The sequence below is a fragment of the Ahaetulla prasina genome, chromosome 3 (assembly GCF_028640845.1).
Source record: "Ahaetulla prasina isolate Xishuangbanna chromosome 3, ASM2864084v1, whole genome shotgun sequence".
Classification (NCBI taxonomy): domain Eukaryota; kingdom Metazoa; phylum Chordata; class Lepidosauria; order Squamata; family Colubridae; genus Ahaetulla; species Ahaetulla prasina.
This window is the reverse complement of record NC_080541.1, coordinates 122,336,782-122,352,125: the sequence shown is the minus strand read 5'-3', so window position 1 is coordinate 122,352,125 and position 15,344 is coordinate 122,336,782. Positions and strand designations below refer to the sequence as shown.

At 40.3% G+C, this 15,344-nt stretch overlaps 1 protein-coding gene across 1 annotated transcript in view; it reads left to right on the top strand.

The window, feature by feature from the left end:
- Nucleotides 1-15,344, top strand: part of ASTN1 (astrotactin 1) — a 251,664-nt gene that overhangs the window by 209,938 nt on the left and 26,382 nt on the right. The window lies entirely within an intron of this gene.

Here is a 15,344-nt window from a genome sequence, read left to right as displayed (position 1 = left end):
GAACAATTTTGCAATATACCATGGATTTGATTAATTATCCTTTTTGTGCCCTTTATTTCTGTAATTATGGATGTCATAACACAAATCTATGAATGGTTTCACTGGCTATAACTAACAAAGTGGTGGCCTTGCCAAGAAAGATTTAATGGTTATTTATGCTAACAGACTGAACATGAGGCAACAGATATTATAATGGCAAAATGCCATTTTAAATTTATTAGCGGATGCATCATTTATCTTAAGACTCAGGAAGTATACTGCTGCTGGGCTCAGCTCAACACTGTTGTATCTTTATTTGATCTGCCGTAGTAGAACTACAGGGGGGTAACTAGGATTTTGGGGCTTCCCTCAGTTCTCATATCTTTATTTTGGCCTCAAGAATGTGCTACTCACCAGAAAAATCACAATGGTGTGAAATTGGTTGTCTCCTATTGCCAATCCCTATCACGTCTTTATTGTTTCTCTTACAAGCCACTGCAGTCAGCTGACATTACCCCAAGAGAAGGAGTTATAAGATGACAAAGGCTAACAGATTTTATATATCTTGAGGCTATCCTAGGACAGCATCAAAATGAGGGTGAAATGGCAGTTTAACACCAGTAGAAACAAGAAACTTGTTTCCCTCATGGGTTGGGATGAAATAAAGGGGTGTGTGTGTGTGTGTGTGTGTGTGTGTGTGTGTGTGTGTGTAGAACAGGATATGTTTTTGGCTGCAGTTTGGAGTATATGAAGAAAGTCTGAAGGGGTTGGGAAAAGCAATTTTCTTCGAATTTTCTCAGGAACTCAGAGGTTATGAGGCCTCATGTCTACTCATTCTTCAGTAGCAAAACTGCACCATTTGCCTTTAGATCAGTGATGGCAAATCTTTTAGGCACAAAGTGAAGGCACAGTGACAACCAGCTGGCCGGTGTGCATGTGCGCCTCAGAAACCTGACAACCAGCTGGCTGAGCTGGAGCAATGGTGCGAACGCCCACAGAGAGGGCTCTGCATGGCACTTCTGGCATACGTGCCATATGTTCGCCATCACGGCTTTAGGTGATCTCTTGATTGTGCTTGATGGCCATATCTTTCTACTCCTTTCTGACCATTTCTCAACTCGTTAATCTTCTGTATTAGAAGTTTGGGTTAGCAAGAGTTGCCCATTTTTATTACTAGAGTCCTTAAGTTCATTAACAGTCAGTTGGAAAAGATGGATAGACCACAGACATGTCCAAAGATCAGGAACACATTTTTTTTTGCCCATTTGGCACTTTTATTAAATTTGCCATAAGTTGATGAGAAAAATTGATTAGTTGCTGTCTTTTGATATCCATATATTGGATATCTTTTTCCTCTGCACCCAGGAATTACTTCATAAAAATCAGAGAGCTAGGAATTGCTATTTAGGGCATCAAATCCAGACCCCAACTTGGCACCAGAATCTCGATTAAAGCATCCAGGCTTCCTGCTTCTCAATTAAAGGTCCTGTATAGATTCAGAAACCAACTGCTGAATGATTCGTCTGCAGATTGCATGCAGTTTCTTGTACTGGGGATCAGTGTGGCAGGATGTTGGAGTGGGGGTGACATAGAGCCTTGTCTGCAATGAAACTCACTTGAGCAAAACATGATCTTTTATCATCCAAAGCAGAAATTTATTATGGAAGTAATAGAAGCAATCTATATTACCATTAATTCTTTGTGGAAAGTCTGAAGTAGCATATTCTTGATAAATAGGTAAAATGAGAAAAGTTCATCATTCTTGCCTTTTCTTGGCTTACCTACCTGATTTTGCTACTGGCTTCACTATTTCAGCTTTACAGAGTTGACAGCTTTGCAAGGCTTTGTATAGACCATTTAATTGATTTAAATATGAATTTCCATCTAATAATGATTTAGGATAAAAGACATGTTATACAGGTAGATCTTATGACTTCTGACCATAATTGGGAGCATAATTTCTGTTACTACGCAAGGCAGTTTTTAACTAAGTAACGTCCAATTTTATAACCCTTTTTTTGCCACTGTTAATCATTGTAGTTGTTCAGTGAATTATATGGTCATTAAATGAATCTGACTTCTCCTACTGACTTTGTTTATTAGAAGCCAGCTGGGAAGGTCATATATGGCAATCACATGATCCCTGGACACCACAACCATCATAAATACATGCCAGTTGTCAAGTGCCAAAGTTTTGATCATGTGACTGTGGGATGCTACAAGAGTCTTAAATGTGAGGATGGTTGTGAGACATTTTTAAAGTGCCTTTGTAGCGGTTGCTAAACCGCTGTAGGTCAGAAGTTAGGAGTACTCTGGCCACATCTTCTTCTATTGAACAGCCCTTTCCTTGGGGAAGAGGGAATTATATTGTTCTAAGGATGTTTTGTTTTTGAAAAGAGAATGCTTAATTCTTGTTCCTGCCAACCATTTTTCTTTTGAAATTTTCCTCCTACTTTTACAATTGCCCACTTTGATAGTATTCTAAATGTAGATTTAACTTACAATATAAATTCAAAACTCTTGCATAGTCTCTAAGTACAGCAAAGATATGGCTGAGAGCCAGTTCCGGGGAGTGCTATTGTCTAGGGAGAAATTAAGCAATGCCTGCCTAATAATGAATCATAGGAGCGAAGGGACCTTGTACTGATCAATGCATATGGTTGCAGTTGGCCTAACCGCTATCTTACTTTGGAAGCTTTACTTTGGCATTAACTGTGTGATGGGCTGATGTGGTTTAAAAATTATTTTTTCCACCGGCCCACCCATTCTGCTGCCATGTATCAAGCACCTTCTAAAACACAGTGTCCCCCCCCCCTCCGCCCTTTATGTTTCAGGCAACGCTATTCACAACCCCTTTGTTTCTTTAGAACTTGAGTTTCTTTCTTGCACCAAGTTTCTCATTTCAGTTCTCTTCAGTCCTGTCACCTGCCACATTTTCTGCTCTGCTCTGCTTTCTTTCTTTATTGTTCCCCTTAGTGCATGTCAGGAGCTTTGTATCGATTGAAAAATTGCAAGAGATAAACCATTCTCGATCACTGTTTCTTTCTCTCTTGAGCCTGCTAAGCAGCAATTCAAAGGCAGCCAGACATGGTCCATTTCTAGCACAATGGGAAGGTTAAGAAATGTCCTATATCTTTATAGGCCCACTATTTGTAACAGAGGTGTTTTCTTTGATCAGTTACTGGTATTAGTTTATCATCTGAAAAACAGACATGGACATTAGATGGTGGATTGGGGAAGTATTTTAATTCAGGGGAAAAATTAGAGGGAAAAAACCAACGGGGCAAAAGTCGGAGGGACATCCAACCTGGAAATAAGGAAAAATGTATGATTAATCAATGGAACAGCTTGCCTCTCAAAGTTGTGGGTGCTCCATTGCTGGAGGATTTCAAGAAAAGATTGGATATCCATTTGTCTGGGATGATAGAAGAACTCCAGCCTTGGTCAGGGGGTTGGACTAGAAGACCTCCAAGGTCCCTTGCAGCCCTATGATTGTATTTCCTGTCCTCAAAGTTGGCAAGATACAACTTTGGCAAGTTGGCAAAGTTGGCAAGTTGGCAAAGTTGGCAAGATCCAAATAATTTTGGCTGTCTGTAGAGTCCTTAAAGATAATTTTGATAATTTTGACAGAGATGTGCAAGAACCAGAATCTAGGCAAAAATGGCAGAAACATTTCTTAAGTCCTATGAAACAAGATAATATTTGGAAGTGACTCAGACAGGGACCTCCCTGATTCACTGGGGTATAAAAAAAGGAGGAGAGGTATAGCACAATCAGACTTACAGTATTCTATTATTAGACTTTCTGTCAATAAAGTGTCATTCTAGTCCTCTTGTGAAGTTAATTTTCTGTCCTGGTTTCCTAATGGAGTTGATGTCTAGTCTAGTGAGAAGAAGAATTAGGGGTGACATGATAGCAGTGTTCCAATATTTGAGGAGCAGCCACAAAGAAGAGGGTGTCACCTATTTTCCAAAGAAGCAGAAGGCAAGAAAAAAAAAACCACGGTCAGAACAATTAACCAGTGGAACAGCTTGCCTTTCAAAGTTATGGGTACTCCATTACTAGAGGCTTTGAAGAAGAGACAATCACTGACAACCATATGTCTGAAATTGTATAGGGTCTCCTGCATGAGCAGGAGGTTGGACTAGAAGACCTCCAAGGTCCCTTCCAATTTTGTTACTCTGTTATTCCGATATTATCTGAAATGGGATTAAAAATTTACCAACTGACTTTCTGGTTGTTATTAGGTAATTGAAATTTGTTATGTCCTTGATTTATTAGTTCTCTCTTTGAAAGTGCCTTAAACGTGTTATTGATTGCATTAATGTTAATAAATATAATCTTAGTCCAGACAGAAATATTCTTGGTGGATTGGTAGTAGTGGTAACCTGTTTTTTTTAATCCATCGTTGGTTCTGGAGAAACAATAGAATAGAATAGAATTTTTTTTTTATTGGCCACGTGTGATTGGACACACAAGGAATTTGTCTTGGTGCATATGCTCTCAGTGTACATAAAAGAAAAGATACGTTCATCAAGGTACAACATTTACAACACAATTGATGGTCAATATATCAATATAAATCATAAGGATTGCCAGCAACAAGTTAAAGTCATGCAATCATAAATGGAATAGTCGCAATAGTCGCAATAGTCTCAATAGTCTCAATAGGTGAGAATATATGCATCAGGTTTGTGTGATAAAGCCAAGTGTAATCCTATCTTGACAAGGTTAGGCTAGTGTCAGGTATAAATATCCTCGTAGCCTCTTGATTGGCTCCATATATTACACTGTATTAATGTCATCTTCAAGATAAAGCTGTAAGGCTATTAACCGGGACTGATTGATATGATTAAGTAACACAAATGCTTACATAAGTACTTTAGATATTGTACTAACTATTGATTAATTTCTGTGCCATTGAAAATGTTGGTTCTGATCTAATGTCTGGATAGCCGGAAGTCAGAATATGTAAAGAAATACTTTCCCCCCCTATCTATCCTCCTGGTGATTGAACTCTGAATGTTCCTTCCAAATAAAGTTAAGCAGGTGCACTACTAAGGATTTCTCTGTGAGGGGCCTGCTGGTGGAACACCTTCCCCTGGGAAAACTCGTGACTGACGTTGCAGATTTTCTAGTAGTAAAAGATAAGTGTCCTATGACTGCTAGATAGTTCCTGGGATTAGGTTCCTAGAGTCCCAAAGCCAGGAAAGGTGAGAAAAAATTCTCACTTCTCATCATCCTGTTTCCATTGCTTGAAAGCTGATTCATGATCTACCCCAGATAGCAGGGATACGAATAGAGAGATATAAGGCAAAGAGTTAACTGTTTCTGCATCACATTGACTAATTCTAGATATTTGGCAATCCACCTATGGCAGCCCTAATCTATGCCAATGAATTGATAGAAGATGTTGGACAAGGATTGAGAGACAAGGAGAACAGGATGGGCTCTTTATGCCACAAGGCCTTGAGGCTCCCTGTGACTCGAGGCAGTGCCTTCATATATTTAGGCCACTAGCCACTTGTGTTTCATGCATTGCAGGTTCCTCCCTCAAGTTGTCTATTGTCATATTCAAGAATTCCATTCAAATATGGATTCTTGAATTGCTAAAACAAAGCATTTTGAAGTCAGAATCCTTCATAAGAGATAGGAAGAAAGAGTGGAATCTGAATGAGTGGATTTTAGCAATAATTTCATACATGCCTGCTCCTCGGAAGGCTGTTACTTTTTAACTTTTATTTTAAGTTTTACTTTTATTTTGGCAAAAAATAGTTAGGATAGTTTCTGTTCTCATTTTGCCTCAAGATTTTTCTTTTTGTACAATTTTTATTCCACAGTCGTTTGAGCGTTTTTGCCAAATTACAAAGACTCCCGAACTAGCCACTTCCAAAAGAGGGATAAATGGATAATGATAGGGAAATCTTTCTCTGCAGCCCAGCAAGCAATTGAGCTATATAGAGAGGCAAATGGGAATGGTAATATACATTTCACACATGCATCAATAAAGTTGACAAGGCACCATCCCAGCTTCAATAGCAGCCTCTGCTGCCAGCAGGAACAGTTGGCATAAATTTAGAATAGGAACCAATTAAAAGATAACAAGCGAACATAACAGAACATATGCTCGTGATAGCAAGAATCTAATTTTTTTTTAAAAAAAGCCCATGACCTCCAGCTATCACAGGGAAAGTTTAAATATTGTTCAAAATCCCTACAAAAGAAATTCAAAGCAGTCGTTTCTGGCTTTTGGACAGTGCTTTGACCTTGGCCAGGCAATTTATATTAATGAGCGGGAGTCAACGGTAAAGATCTTAAAAATCTGGAGAAGGGGTATTAATGATGTTCACTAACTTAAATCCAGAGTCTGTGCCAGGAAAGAGTCCTACTTTTATGTTCAGAATGTATTCCACACATGCCTTTGTAAGCAGGTTTATTTTTGCATAAATGTGCACAATTTAAATGCTGCAAGTAAACCATATGGCACTTTTTGTCTTGTAATCTGGACAAGATATGTAAGAAGGTTGGGAAGGAGAAGGAGGTAGGTTGGGAAATATGGGCAAAAGTAAAATGTGAAAGTAGAACTGGAATGCTGACTATTCGGTTACCTATTATAATTGACTTCAAACAAGTTACCCACAAAGTCCTTACGTTTTCTATTCCATTTGCATCAGAGAACCTTTTGCTGGCAAAATCCCAGAGTGAAGACATATCTTCCAAATTCCCCTGTTCCAGAAGCCTCCTTCCACATAGCAATCACCACACACAGTAGTCTCTGTGCACTGAATATGTGGGTTGTGCAACTGTGCAGATACATTTGTTACGATGTGCATAAGTTATATTTCTTCTCTCATACACAAAGGCTCAGATCCCACTTTTCGCTTCAGCTCCTGCAGTGGTCATAATGAAAGCCTTCTCTTTCTTAAAGCAAGCAAGCAAACAACTGAGTTTTCCTAATATTTTCCTCCTCTCTAACAAAATTAGAGCCACTCTCCATTTTTCTTGGAGAGTGCTGATGGACCATGTTACGTTTCCCTAACATATATTGGCCTCTAAGGATCTATTATTGAAATTTAACACTGGCTTATGTAGGTAGACAAATGCTCTTTCTGTTGTGCCTCAGAGCCTTATAGCTGTGTGCATTCAGACCATGGTAGTTTAAGTTGTGTTTACTACATACTTTTAAGTTGTGTCCTCATTTCTGTTAAGCTACTTGTGACATCCAACCAATGGCATTTTAGTTGGCTTTTTTAGGCCTACACTTTCTACCAGTGGTACCTTACAGATGAGGGACGTATGCCTACCCACTCTCAGTACTGCAGCATTGTCAACTGCTACAAGCCAGAAGATGACTAGTGGAAGGAACTACTTGACATAGGAGCAAGTAGGGTTTGAAAAAAAACTCGTAAATCTTCAGTCTTTAAATAATACACACTCTGTATTATTGCTCTGTGCTCTGTGTTCTGATTACCACTATACCTAAGAGCAATGCTCTCTACTATATCAACCTGACTTGCAATAGTTGTTTTAATGTCCATGAAGGAGTGTAAATAACAAATCTCTAGAGCTGCACCCTTCCTTGCCTCTATTGTATGAATAAATCCAAGGATAGACATTAGTAAGAGAAAGTATCTGCTTAAGAAATCTACCATATCAGGTTCAGAGCCCTCTGGATTAATATTTTATGAACTTTTCTGTAGTTGTGAAAAATGCAATGGGTTGCACTTGATATAAAAACCCTACCAAAATACATCCTGCATTTATCCAGAGGGTCAAGTTCAGGTTGGTCTTAGCCCAGATCCTTTCAACAATGTAGCCTTGATCCTAGCACTATTTTTGAGGATAGATCATTTTCCTGATAATGACTCTATCTTTCTCATTAACTCCCAGGTTGCAACTGGATCTCTTTTCTATGGATTCCTAAAGGAGGATGAAAGATATTTAAAAATAAGAGAGACAGAGACAGGAACAAATGGCTAAGCATCTGTTACTCAGAGAAGTCTGATGAGATTTCTTTCAATTTTGTTTCTCTTCTAATTGAAACGTAGAAAAAGAATTCTGGGCGGAATTTGGGGAAAAGATTACTTCCTTACCTTGTTCTTTCTTCTGTTATAATAATCATATTGGTGATGACAGTGAACATGATGATAGGCCCTGCATTGCTAGCAAACACATGTGGGGTAAATAAATAATAATAATACAATAGGATCACCCACACCATAACCAGCAGATTCTGAAAGCTCTTGCTGAAGCTGACTTTGCTGCCTTCTCTTTCCATGGGAGTACATTTCAGAAAACACAGATGTATAATATCATTTCAAAGTATTATGGGGCTTCAACAGAGAATGGAAAAATACTGTTTGGAACTGAAATTAGTCCATTTATGTAACACTTTTAGTGCAGAATTCTTGAGAATTGTTAACTTAGTTTATTAAATCCAACCCTCTGCTCTGTAGAAGAATACACAGTTAGTAGTTATGGAACCTCTGAATACTCTTTTTTTTTCTGCCTAGAGTGCATACTTATAGTCCCTTAGTTATTAACTCAGATTCTATGGATCATTGCTGTAACTGCAACATGCATGCATATCTCCCATTAGACATCTGATAAAAGATTTCAGACTTGGTGTGTTCTGTGACTTCAGAGCACCATCTAGCGTTCACTAGATTATTAGCAGGCTTTTCTATTGAAATCTTTGTTTTCTTTTCACTTTCTGACCTGGAAATTAGTACGACTTGCTTCATTAAAAGCAGGTGTAAATTTCTGGCAGAATTTGAATTATTTCTGTGAAGCATTGACATAAATCATTCAAAGCTATTATTGTTTCATAGTAGTGGCTTAATTGAAGTGCCATTAGGGCCTACCGATCATTTAAAGAACTTTTAATGTGAGAGAAGCTGGGAGATATTACTAAATGGAGTGTAATCATATTAACTGTGTTAATTAGGTTTGATTCATCAAAGTAAACTTAATTGCCATCCAATCAAATTAAGTTATTGTCTTAGCCATAGTCACTTCTTCACCATATATCTAGTTAATTTTTGGAAAACAGTGGCCAGGTTAGCATTCAGCCCACCCCAGATTTTGCACATAGAGCTTATCCAATCCATGTCTGGTCTTTTGAATCAGATGAAGAAGCTTTAGCTGTGACTGTAGTCAGAAGGTTGTACACTGAGCTGGAGAAGAACTGTCACTAAGCTAACAGCAACTTTATTGAAGCTGTTGCACTATAAATTTTTAGCCAACTGAATTTAAATATTTCCTGGATACCCTTCTATTACTAGAAAGTACTGGGGGATTTGATCCTGATATTTGTTGTATTGCTCCTCTTCTTGAGTAGAATTCCAATATGAGTGCCTAATGCAGCTTGAGCAAACGCTCAGTTCTGTTGGACTGATCTTAAATAGTGGAAGTGCAGTTGTTAAGGATTTGGTGGTGACTGTGGACTGCAGGGTCAAGAGTTGAATGCCTTAGGAGTATCTTCCAATACTCTATATCTTCTGCTCCCAATTCTTTCTGGCTTCTAGAGCAGGGGTCTCCAACCTTGGCAACTTTAAGACTTGTAGACTTCAACTCCCAAAATTCCTCAGCCAGCAAAGCTAGAGAGCAGTCTTCCTCTGTTTAGGATGCTTATTTGAAGATTACTACAGGGGTCAGCAATAATCAAATCAACTTAAGATTCTTAACTCAGATGGTACTACAGGTAGCCTTTGTTTAGCAACCACAATTGGTACCTGCAGCTTTTTTGTTAAGTCACACAGTCACTAAATGGCATTTGTGGTTATGTGATTTCAGCTTTTATTTGCTTTACAGATTTGCAAAGCCCATAAATGCAAGATTGGCCATAAAGTTATATTTTCATCATCATCTTCGCTAAATGAGGCAGTTGCTAAACAGAGACTACTTTTACTGCATTATATTTGCCATTTATCTAGTTTAAAGAGGTTGCTTTGAAAATGCTTGAAAGTCCATAAATTTTGGTCATATTGCTACTCAGATTATTTATGAACTGTTTAAAAATAATAAAAATCTGGTATAGAGGAACACCATTTTGCCTCTTACACATTAAAGTCAGTCTACCTATTTGTAGTCTTTGCTTCTTGCTTTTTTTTTTCCAGGAAAGAATCCATAAAATGTATATGAAAACTCCATAAAAATACCTCTCCTATCTCCTATGATTGCTTTTTAATCAAGAATTTAGAAAGTTCAACTATAATCTCTTTATATAATCTTGTTTTTTGAAATACTTAGAACTGCCCAGGAATGTGAAAAGGCTAGTAGAAATAGTGTAATTGTTGCACCTGGGATGCCAGTTACCCTTAGCATTATATTCTTAACATGAATTTTTAGGACATTAAATTAACTTACTTATACTGCTGAATCCTTCTTAGATTCTATCAAAGTTGCATAAAATACTTTTCTAATTCTGTTATGGTGGTTAATATTGAAAAGAAATTCCATTTTTATTTCAAATGTCACTATGATGGGGGCTTTCTGTTGCTTCTCAAGATTTGATGGAAACTCAGTGCAAAATTTTGTTTCATTTTTTTCCATCTTTATTACTGAGTTTTGATTTCCAAGTCATGTTCCTTAGCAAACTGTGGTTTTTTTGCCATTCTGAACTGGAGAATGAATTTTTTCCCCGTATTTCTGAATATTAAGTGTTTCCTTTTTCACTACTTGATCATGTTGAGTGCATTGTTCTATTTCTAGTCTCTACCAGCTTTCTAATTGACAATTAACTAAGGGCTTACAGGGTTTTTTTTCCCAAATAACTTTATTAAAAAAATCTAAATAAAAAGAATAAAAATCAATAGAAACTACAAAAAATAAAAAGGAAAATACAAAAACAAATGCGAGTGAAACAGGAAAAACAAAGAGAAAAGGAGAAGGACAAAAAAAAAAGAAGTAACTTCCTGATTCATCCCAGGAGGTATAAACAATTTTAACAGCACAATCTCTAAATAAAGCGTAATCTTCATTAGAATATGGTCTGTCAGTTTTGTCAAGCATTTGATCCATTCTCTCCAAAAACTTGGGTGAAAAGTATTCAAAAGTTTGCACTAAGGATTTCTGCTCCATTTTTTTCTCCTCTAGCTCTAGTATCCAGCCTTCAAGATCTCCTTACCATTAAAAAAAAAAGCAATCTCCATTTTCCCATTAGAATATATCTTCTAAATAATTCAGAACGATAATCCCAAATCCCTTGGACTCTTAAACTGTTATTAACTTTCCAAAACCAATCTACTAAGCACCTTTTTGCTGCATAGTCCAAAAAAAACATACATTTTTTAAAACTTTTAAAGTCAAATTTAGATCATCATCTTTTAAACAGGCAGACACTCACCTGATGAATACAGTAAAACCTTGCCAGTCTGAAGCATCTTAATTTCTTTAATGTGGAAAAATAAAAAAATCCAAAAAAAGTGATTAAGATAAAAGGCTCAGTCAAGGCTGCTTTGCAAGAGTGTGTTCCACATAGTCCCAACTCTCAGCCTCTGCATATATAAATTAATCATAAAAATAGCAGTTTATATTGTCTACTCATGAGGAATAGCTGTCTGAAGTCACAAAAACAATATCGGCGATCTCTCCTTTGGTCAGGGGAGATTACACTGACTTGGATCCAGCATCCATTAGCGATTCCCCTCACAAATGCTATCTTGCTAGTCAGCAAAAGCCAGCAAGGCTTCAGCTTGCCATGGTTCTTTCATGAAATTGAGGCCTTACAGATTCCCTCTGAGAGTCAGGCTGGCAGCTGACTTTTTTTTTTTTTTACTGATAATCCTGTCACTTTCCGTCTTCTTTGACTTCCATCAAGGTCATCTACATTAGGTAGACAGCTCCCGGAGCATCTTGTCTTTCTCTTCAGCACACTTCTACAGACCATGCCCTGCTTCACTTTAGGTTCCTCTCCAGCTAATAAGCAAGTTCAGATGGTTTTTCCTCCAAATCTTTGGCTTCTTTAACACCTTCCACTCATGAGCAAATTTTATATAATCTAAATTTGGGTCATTTAGAATATTTGTGCATTAGTTCTTTATACATTTGGCTTGCACAGAAGGCTCCTGTCCTATGGTGGGATTCAAAAATTTTTACTACCAGTTCTGTGGGCATGGTGTGGCTTGGTGGGCATGGCTTGGTGGATGACAGGGGAAGGTTACTGCAAAATCCCCATTTCCTCCCGATCAGCTGGGACTCAGGAGGCAGAGAATAGATGGGGGTGGGGCCAGTCAGAGGTGGTATTTACCGGTTCTCTGAAATACTCAAAATTTTCACTACCGGTTCTCCAGAACTGCTCAGAACCTGCTGAATACCATCTCTGTTCCTGTCACACCCAAAGAATGAGATCCTTGTTTCAAACTGAGTTCCTTAACATTTCTTTATTGATAGAATCTTGGTCAGACTAAGCACTTTACGATCTGCATCTACCATATTATCTGAGAACTGTTTGGGAGGGGCTGTCTTCACCCTCTTTCTCTCACACAAAATGTTAAGTTCGGGAAGTAACGAGGCTGGAGACCAGGGTAGTGACAACAGCTCTTTAATATAGGGTGAACCCAGCAACAGGCTGGGGCAAAAACCTCTCCTTTTATACAGTTCTGTTGAGGTTTCACCAATCAGCAACGTGCTGATTTCCGCTCAAATATTTAAAGGCACAACTGTTAATACATAACACTCCTCCTCCCAGAAAACACTTGGTCTTATTTACATATTTATTTACATGTTATTTTTCACGTAGTCACGCAAATAACCTGGGCGTCTCCTAGTTCTTTCTGACCTGCGGTTCAGTTCTGGGTGGTGTTTGAGCTGGTCGGAGGGGCTGTTTTCCTCCCAGCTCTTTCTCTGGCCATCGGGCTCTGGATTATTGGCCGACTCTTTTCTTGGCCATCCGCCTTGGATTAATTTTGAATTTTCCTTGCTGTTTTCCTCGGGGACCTGATGGCGTCGCTGGAACTCTGGGACCTCAGCTAAGTCTTGCGCCTCCCGGTCATTGTCGGCTGTGGATTCAAAGTGGTATTGGTCATTACCTGTCTCTGTTGGTTTGGTTTGGTCAGTTATTCGTTTCCTTAACTGATCTATGTGGCGCCGCCACATTCGGTTGTCTGGTAGCTCTACCACGCACGATTTTGGCCCTGTTACTTTTGTTACTTGTCCGGCGACCCAACTCGGGCCGTCCCCATAGTTTCGGCCCACACCCGGTCGCCTATGCTCATTTCCTTGTTTTTCTAGCTCCCCTTGTAACCCTCGGGTGTGTAATGGGGTTCAAACGTCAAGTGGGCACCGGAGTTTTCGTCCCATTAGCAATTCAGCTGGGCTTTTCCCGTGGCTGTGCTTGGGGTTCTGTGCTGGACGGCTAGGAAAAGTCTATTTTGTTTGCCAGTCACCTGGCTTGAGCCTGGACAATGCCTCCTTAGCGCTCCGGACGGAACGCTCTGCAAGGCCATTCGACGCAGGGTGGAAAGGTGCAGAGAGGGCATGTCGGATGCCTTCCTCTGCCAGGTACTCTTCAAACTGGGCTGCCGTGAATTGGGGCCCATTGTCGGACACCAGAGTGTCCGGCAACCCGTGAGTTGCGAATAGGTGGCGCAGGGTTGCGATTACTGCTTCGGCTGTGGTGGACTTCATAAGTATGATTTCTAACCATTTGGAAAATGCGTCCACCACCACTAAGAACGTTTGACCGTGAAAGGGGCCAGCAAAGTCAATGTGGATTCTTGACCAAGGCCCTTGGGGCTTTTCCCATTCTCTGACTGGGGCTGTTGGGGGTAGCGGTCTGGACTCTTGGCAAGCTTGGCATTTCTCTACCCTCTCAGCAATCTCTGCGTCCATGAGTGGCCACCATACATAGCTTCTAGCTAACCCCTTCATCCTCACGATGCCTGGGTGACCTCGTGGAGGAGGTCCAATACCTTGCCCTTAACTTAACAGGAATTATTACACGATCACCCCATAACAGGCACCCCTTGAGCCGAGAGCTCATCACGTTTCTTAACAAATTCTTTGAACCGTTCGCCCGGCGCAGCGGCCACCCTCTCTGTACCCAACCGAGTACAGTCCTTAACACAATGTCGGTATGATGCCGAGCCACTTCCTTTGATGTGACTGGGCCAGAGTCCAACGAGTCAATAAGGAGGATGGGTGTCCCGGAGTGGGGTCTTGATCGCCCTGGCAGTGGGCATCGGCTCAATGCGTCTGCATGCCCCACTTCTTTCCCGGTCGATGCTGCAGCTTGTATGAGTAAGCGGCTAAAATATAGTCCATCGAGTCAAGCGTGGCGAAAGTGCCACAGGCGTTGGCGATCGCCAGCCAGTAATCCCAGTAACGGTCTGTGGTCAGTCACGATTTCAAAATTCCGCCCAAAGACATACTCATGGAATTTTTGACCCCTGATACAATGGCTAATGCTTCTTTGTCTAATTGGCTGTAGTTCCTCTCTGGGGAGGACATCGTTCTAGAGTAGAACGCTATAGGGGCTTCTGTGCCGTTTGAAGTCTATGGCTGAGTACAGCCCCACCCCATAAGGGACGCATCGCAAACCAGCACTAGGGGTAGTGAGTCGTGATATTGGATGAGCAGGCTATCACTTGAGAGCAGGTTCTTTACTGCTTCAAAAGCCCTATTTTCTGACTTTCCCCAAGACCAAACAGTATTTTTCCTAAGAGCCTATGCAGCGGTTCCATAGCAGTTGCTTTGTTCTTCAAAAGACCGCGTAAAATTAACCAATCCCAGGAATGCCTGCAGCTCTGCTTTGTTTTTGGGCGCTGGAGCCTTCCTAATTGCCTTAACTTGCTCTCAGTAGGGTGAATTCCTTTCTTGTCTATCCGGTAGCCCAAGAAATCGACCGATTCGACCCCTATCTGACATTTATTTGTCTTGACTTTTAATCCGGCTGTCCGGAAAATGCTCAAGGCCTTTCTTAACCGCTCCCCCAATTCCTCCATGTTTTCCCCTGAAATTAGGACATCATCAGTAGGGAACTACCCTGGGAGCCCTTGCAGTAGTCGTTCCATCAGGTTTTGGAACAGCCCTGGTGCCACACTAACCCCAAATTGCAATCGGTGCACTTGAATGCCCCCTGTGCGTCACAATCGCTTGGGCTTCGCTGTGCGGGCGTCTACTGGCAGTTGTTGGTAGGCTTGGGCCAAGTCTAACTTTGCAAAGACTTGCCCTTGCCCCAAGGAGTGCAATAAATGTTGCACCACGGAACCGGTACGCGCTTTTCTGTAAGGCTTTGTTAAGCGTCGCCTTGTAGTCAGCGCAAATTCTAATTGACCCGTCCGATTTGATGGGGTGACGATTGGCGTCTCCCACTTTGCGTGATCGACTGGCACCAAAACCCCTGATTTATGAGCTTGTCCAGC